Consider the following 7,075-nt stretch of genomic DNA (forward strand, 5'->3'; position numbering starts at 1 on the left):
GTTTATGTTTTCTGCACTGAGTAATGTGTGGAAAACCCCTGAACTTTCTTCAAGTCATTTGGAAAAATACTTATTTTCAATGAGATTCTCACTGCTTTAATTTGCCTGTGGATGTTCAGCACAGTGTTATATCTGCAGGCAATCTATCCAGCAGTGCATGGTGGGAGGACAAGAGGCAAGAGACAAAGTTAGAGCAACAGAAGCTCCAACTGGCCATAAGAAAAGGGCTTTTCATTATGGGCACCGCTCAAATTTAGAACAGATTTCCGAGGGCTTGGGCAGTTTCTTTTCTCAGAACCTTTCAAGATCATATTGGAGAAATCCCAGAGCATGCCTTTGAGCAGGAGCATGGAGAAAATAACCTCCTGATGTCCCTTCTGACTTGAAGTATTTCATGCCCCTAAGGTCCTCTTCACAGAGACTATGCCAAACAAAAGAGGTTGTATCTTGTTCTATCCATGCTCTGTATCTCCTCCTAAACACACAGAAAAAGATGGTTGGAGAGAAGATTCTTAGTTCTGTCCACAGGCTTCTCCGACTAACTCTTTTTGAACTCATATGGCAACAAAAAACAAAAGTTGAACTAAACTTGTAAACTCTGGCTCCTTTGAAAATTAAGTAATGTCTTCTCTGATAGCTTTACCTTCCATGTCATAAAATGGGGAGCTATTCCATATTAAACAGCTCTAACTAGTTAGGTTTCTTTTCTTCTAAATTTTCAGTTCCAAAACAATGGATGAAACATCACTTGCAGAAACAGTGGCTAGTCACTTCTGGATTTCTTTAATTTATTTTCTTTCCTTCTAATCACTTTTTAAAAACTCTCCTGTCCTTGATAAATTTTGTTTTATTTATTGGCATGTCGAACTAGTCAAACAGGACTCTCACCATTGCTGACTAATTTTTTAATGCGTCACAGGGTTTTCCCAAGTCTCAAAGGTGAAATATGCATGTAGGTGGCAAATACAAACAGAAAAGGGTTACTTGTGCACATACTGAAGTTGGTAAGTGAAGAAAATGTTCAGTGGTTACACACAAAAAATTCCCCTGTCTGTGTGTGTGGGGTGTGTGTTTGATGTGACCAAAATGAATAGAAGAAGACTAACCACATGTAACAGGGTTTTTTTGGAAAGACAAATGTCCAACCCTCTCCCTACTTCTTCCCCTTGCTTTTATTGCTGAGCACAACATCATATTGTATGGAATATCCTTTTTGTCAGCTGGGATCAGCTGTCCCAGCTGTGTCGCTGCCCAACTTCTAATGCACCCCCAACCTACTTGCTGGTGGGGCATTGTGAGATGCAGAAAAGACCTTGAGGCTGTACAAGCACTGCTCACAACAACTAAAACATCCCTGTGTTGTCAACACTCCTTCAATCACAGTTTTAAAACACACCACCATACAAGCTATTATGAAGAAAACTAACTCTGTCCCAACCAAAACCAGCACATTCAATTTGTTTTCTCCTTGTATAATTGTGCAGGAAGCCTAGGTGGCTAAATGACAGAAAAAGACATCAGTGGGGAAAAAATTCCCAAATTAGTTGGCACAGTAATAAATGTAAGAGTCCAGCTCCCAAACTTCCAAACTCAGCACAGATGTCTGATGAAGTAATGTGAAACCCTGGGAGAATGATTTAAAGCAACCTGCATAAAGTACCCAGTAATCTTATGTGCTTCTGTATCTTGTTTGCATGCTCTTCACAATGCCTACAGAAAACACTCTGGAAATTGTCTGACCTTTTCTGTAAGTCTGATGTTACTCTGCAGTTCTCAAAATACTTTTGAAACTGCTATGCAATTACCAGTAAAAGCAAAGATTCTAATAATAAAGTAGCATTTTGTTTGACCATGAAAGTAAGTACAGGAATAAAGCCCTGCTGTTTCTGGGTTAAAAAAAACAAATATATGTTGCATAAACAGAGGATAACTTGGATATAGTTGTCTTACAAAAGTGATCATATGTACACAGACTTTTAAATGGATTTCAGTGATTAGGAGTCCACAAAGATGATTTTGAAAAACTGTATTGCAAGTTGGTAATCTATCTAATTTCTGACCTTCAGCAATGTCACCCTGAATAACAAGTCCATTATAAGGAGGAATATGTAGCTTTTTTCCCATTACTGTGGTAAATAAAGGATTATGCCTTTGTTCTCATGGGCACCACCATTTTAATATATTACTATACACAGTCCATACTACAGCAGGTGCAGTAATATCTCTCTTAATTTCAGGGGTTTTTAATTAGATTCCTTTACATTTGCTATGGGCCCATATTGACACTACCAGTTTGCATACCTTTTGCATAGGGCTCAGGGCATGAGCAGACAAGTAAATTCTAGGTTTCTTTGAATTGTAAGCTACTCCAGAAGAAGCTCATGTCTGAAGATGAAATTGATAGAGTTAAGAGGTAGACAAGAGATTAGGAGAAGATCCAGGGGGAAGTATACTTATGAGGAATATATCACAAGTTTGGGATTTTTTTTCTGTATTTAAACCCCAGGAAAAGATCTGTCTTTAATGTCACATTTTCTACAGGCTATGAAAATTAGCTTTAGTTTTAGGTTGCAATGTGATGCCGAGAAGGGAACTTGCTGCAGAGCTGCAAAACCCCCAAAAGCAGCATGCAAGTGTACCACATAATAAAACTAGGAAAAATTTTGATCGTATCTTTTCCTGCCAGGGAGTGGCTGCAAACTAAAGAGTTTTAAAACAGGAATTGGCAGATTATCCCATGTTCAAAGAATTATACAAAAGTATTTAGGGAAGGAGCTGCTGAAGCAGTGAAGAAAGAGAAGGACAGAAACAGAAAAATAACTTCTTCCATCCTTCCTACTAAAGAAATACAGATATAGAGGGGTTTGAAATATGAAGAAAAATAAACGTCTAGAGGAACAATTGCATTCCATAGATCATCAAAAGGGGTGTTAGAACCACTTATGACCAACAACACAGACATAACTATTGTAAACCAAAGGATCTATTTAATTAGCTATTAGCAATATCCTCTGGCCAGTCAATAGGAGAGCTGGTTGCTCATAAGCAGACACAATTAAATATAAAGATTTTATTACTTTAGCATTCAACTATGTGCCTGAATCTTTGGACTCAAATCTTTGGGAAGTACTGGAGAGGTAAGGTTTTAGAACAGATCTTCCCAAGAAGATACAGAGTTCCTGACTGTATCCCTTTACCCTTTTTCTTTTATTAGTGATGAGTTGTGCGGTAGTTCAGAAATGCCCTCACTTTTCAGCATTCATCTATATTTGACTTTTAATAGGTCACCTATTGTGTATTATGAGGAGGTAGTTCTGACACTAGATAATTTCCCTGTACGGATTGTTCTGTCACAAAGAGAGGCACCATAGTGGTTTCTTTTGTAGTTTTTCAAGTCAATGCTCCTTCAGGTTCTCCTAGCCCGCAGTTCACCAGCTACTGATAGTGAAAAGTCCTCTTAAAAGCTCTCAAAAATCACTTCTAATGATTCTTGCTTTACCTGCACAGTGCTCAAGGCTATACATCAAATTATCTTGAAGCAAAAATGTTGAACAAAGACATAAATGGTAACTCCTACTTGAAGTGATGAAGAGGTGGAAACACATTGCTACCACATGTAAAAAGCATTTCAAAACATCCTATCCTTGCCCTTCACAGAGAATAGGAGGAGAGCATTGCGGCTGGTTGTGAAAAGGTGGTGGCTAAAGACCTTTGCAAAACTGAAAAACCTGGACTGACTACATGTCTTCTTTCAGCATACCTTCCACCAGACCATGAGTCTGTTGAAACTATTATGCTTTAAACCCAGGAGACCAGCTAGGATCACCATCTGCTATTTGGTGAGCCAGTCCTCCCATCAGCCCCACCCCAGTGAGATCAGTATTTGTGAAAGGTCAGCTGGTTTAGAATGAAGATTGACACCCAGATACCTGTGTGCAGGCTGTCCACAGCCAGTGCTAGCTGTTGACATGATGCTGTGAAGCTGACCTTTTGCACACTGATATTTATGATCCATTCCTGATTATTTCATGTGTGGAATATCATACAGTCTTACCACTGGCAGTGGGTGAGGCCCATCCCAAACACTGAGACACAGGAGGAAAAAGCATGCCAGTCCTCTCAAGCATCTCAGCAGTATTTTCAGAGCATCACATTAGAATGAGCCAGTCCCTACTTCTTTAATAGTGCAGGGCACTTCCCCCAGGAGACCAAGCAAACTAAAAGTACCACAAGCTTGAAAAAAGAACTAACTCTTATCTGAATCCATTGGATTCTGTTTCGTGTGTGTCATAAAAATAACATGAGGAAGCACTATGGACATCTACATGCAGAAGCAGCATAGATGGAGCTGCATCTGCCTTGTACCTCCTTAAAACCTATTCGTGTCATTTTATCTTTTACTTCAAGTGCAAAAAATAGTTATTTGCCCAGCCATATCCTTGGGAATTCTAGGAAGCAACCACTTTGTCTTCAGTTTTCTATCCAGCACCCAGACAGAGCAATGCATAGTATGGTTTTGCCAAGTGGCTGTCAGAGCAGCTTGATTACACTAATAAAACAGTTGATTAGTATCTGTTGCAGATATTGTCCCCCTAGAAGCTTGAATTTATTGATGTTTTATATTAAAAGTCTCAGATTAATTTAGAACTTATAAGAAATTATAAAAAATCGTTTATTCTGATACTACAGGCTGGTTGACCTTATGGAGCAGTGTTTTCTTTCCTAGTCCTGATTCTTTCCAACATACAATCTCAGTTAATTCATTACAATAAAAGGAGAACTTCAGCCAACCAATGCATTTGATTAACGAGTAGGAAGGTGTTCTAAGGACAAGGTTTCCATGTATGCAGAGGGATGATGGTAGAGCATGCTTCTTTTGGAGCAGCAGAGGGGAAAAAAATTGCAATTATCAACTGAGCATAAAACAGTAGCAAGACCAGAGGGTTTTCATATGGCCCAACTTAGAGATGCTTACTTACATCTTCACTAGATCCTTGTCTTGGACTGTAGATTTCTCAAGGCAGGACAGAACTCTTGCCAGAGTTATATGTGCACAGCTGAGAGTAAGAGTTGATTAAAATGCTATAATTTCAGAGATAAAGAAACCTTGTTCTTAAAATCAATAGTTAATGGCTCTAAGTGTTACCCTAATCCTAAACTAACCTAATACTTGTAAACTAAGTATTTGTTGAATTGGTTTATTGCCATTTAGAAAGCTTTCCAAAAATTAACTTGGATCATATTAATAATTTAAGAAATTGTGTAAACATCAAATTCAGTGAACCATGATTGTCCACTGGTACATTATAAAACTGGGCTATCTCTATCTATTTTGCATGTGCATTACTGAGAAACTCTGTATATATGTGCATTTTATTGCAAGCAGCTACAGCAAGGACAGTTGCCTCACTGTCCAACATACATCATTCCACCACCATGAAAATACAGCTTCTTCTCTGAAGAGCCTGTGCTGCAGTTTTCACTAAACTCTCAATGACTTTAAAAAATAGGGCCTTGATAGTTTGTCGCTAGAACTGGAAACCAGTATTTGGAACTCTACACAAACTTTGCATAAGAAATATCTGAGGTGGATTGCTGTGGAACAACAGTTTTAATAAAAAAAATTTAATGTGGAACCATATGTGAAAACACAAATGATTTATGAGCTAATGTCTGTGATTGCTGCTAGAGAAGCAAACATAGAATTGGCTCCTGATATTTATTTTAGACACCAAGAAGCAATCAAGATACTCTGTATTTTATTGTCAGCAAAACAGATCTCATTTTACTACAAGCAATTGGATCAAAACATTCATTCTTATCATGTTATCATAAACTTCAGTAACATAGAAGACAGTTTGAGGTTAGCACTTTCAGGGAGGGGAGGAATGTCTGCTTTGAAATCAATGCAATATTGTTAGGAGGGAGAGGAAAGACACCTTGCAACAGCAAGGAGCAGCAATACTGTTTCAGAATTCTAGGATATAACTATATCAAAAAGCACAAAACTTGAAGCAAATCTCGAAGCAGCACATTCATGCAGAATATTACAGTGAAAGTGCTTTGCCTCTGTGTGACTGCAGACACTGCTATTGCTGAGTCAGAGGCAGATTGCATTGAAACAGCCCAAAGGTTATCCCAGTGCCTCCTATTATTCATCACCTGAGATTCACACAGGTGCAATTCATGTATATATGTCCTCATGAAAAAGGGTAGGTATTCCACATTTACATATTAAATTTAACATTTCCAACAACTGGCGTGCCCATTACATCTGCTGAATTTTCACACTTCCAGTTTTCTTCTGTAGCTCGTTATCCTACAGATAAACAAAATTATTCTAAAAATGGTTTGCATCACTGATCATCAACAAAACTCTGGAGAATCAATTCACTATTGGTAAAATATTCTGCCCCCTTTTGCACAAGGCCTTTTCCCAGGATTCTTTTTTTTTTAAACATGCAAGTCACTTTAGGAAACAAGAAGTCAAATTCCAATCGGAGCAAGCAAGAAATTTTTTTACAATGAGGGTGGTGAAATACTGGAAGAGGTTTGCTAGAGAGGTGATGTATGCCACATCTCTGGAAACATTCAAGGTCTGGTTGTACAGGGCTTTGAGCAACCTGATCCAGTTGAAGATGTGACTGCTCAGTTTCTGGGCTACATGACCTTTAAAGGTCCCTTCTTTCTATGATTGTATGATTCTGTATCCTATTTACATTAGGCAAGTCTAAAGACTGGAAATCAATCCCACAGTTCTGATGCTGTTATATGCAGAGGTTCTGTGCAGGGAATTTGAAAGCTAACTATCACAGGATGTAATTTTAGCAAAGAAGGCATTTCCTTAAAATATCTGCTCCTGGCTTTTTTCTTTTCTTTTCATGTAGGGGGCATACCAAAATCAAAAAAGGCCTAGCACTGGTAACTGAGCTATGTTCTGCCTCTTGCAATGTCAAAGTGTTGCTAAGATCAAATTTCTCAATATTTATAGCAATGAAGAAGAATGCAAAATCATAACCAGGGATTACACAGTTTGTACTTCAAATTACCATTATTATTATTATTATTATTATTA

The sequence above is a fragment of the Lichenostomus cassidix genome, chromosome 1 (assembly GCF_008360975.1).
Source record: "Lichenostomus cassidix isolate B80296 chromosome 1, HeHo_3.0, whole genome shotgun sequence".
Lineage (NCBI taxonomy): Eukaryota > Metazoa > Chordata > Aves > Passeriformes > Meliphagidae > Lichenostomus > Lichenostomus cassidix.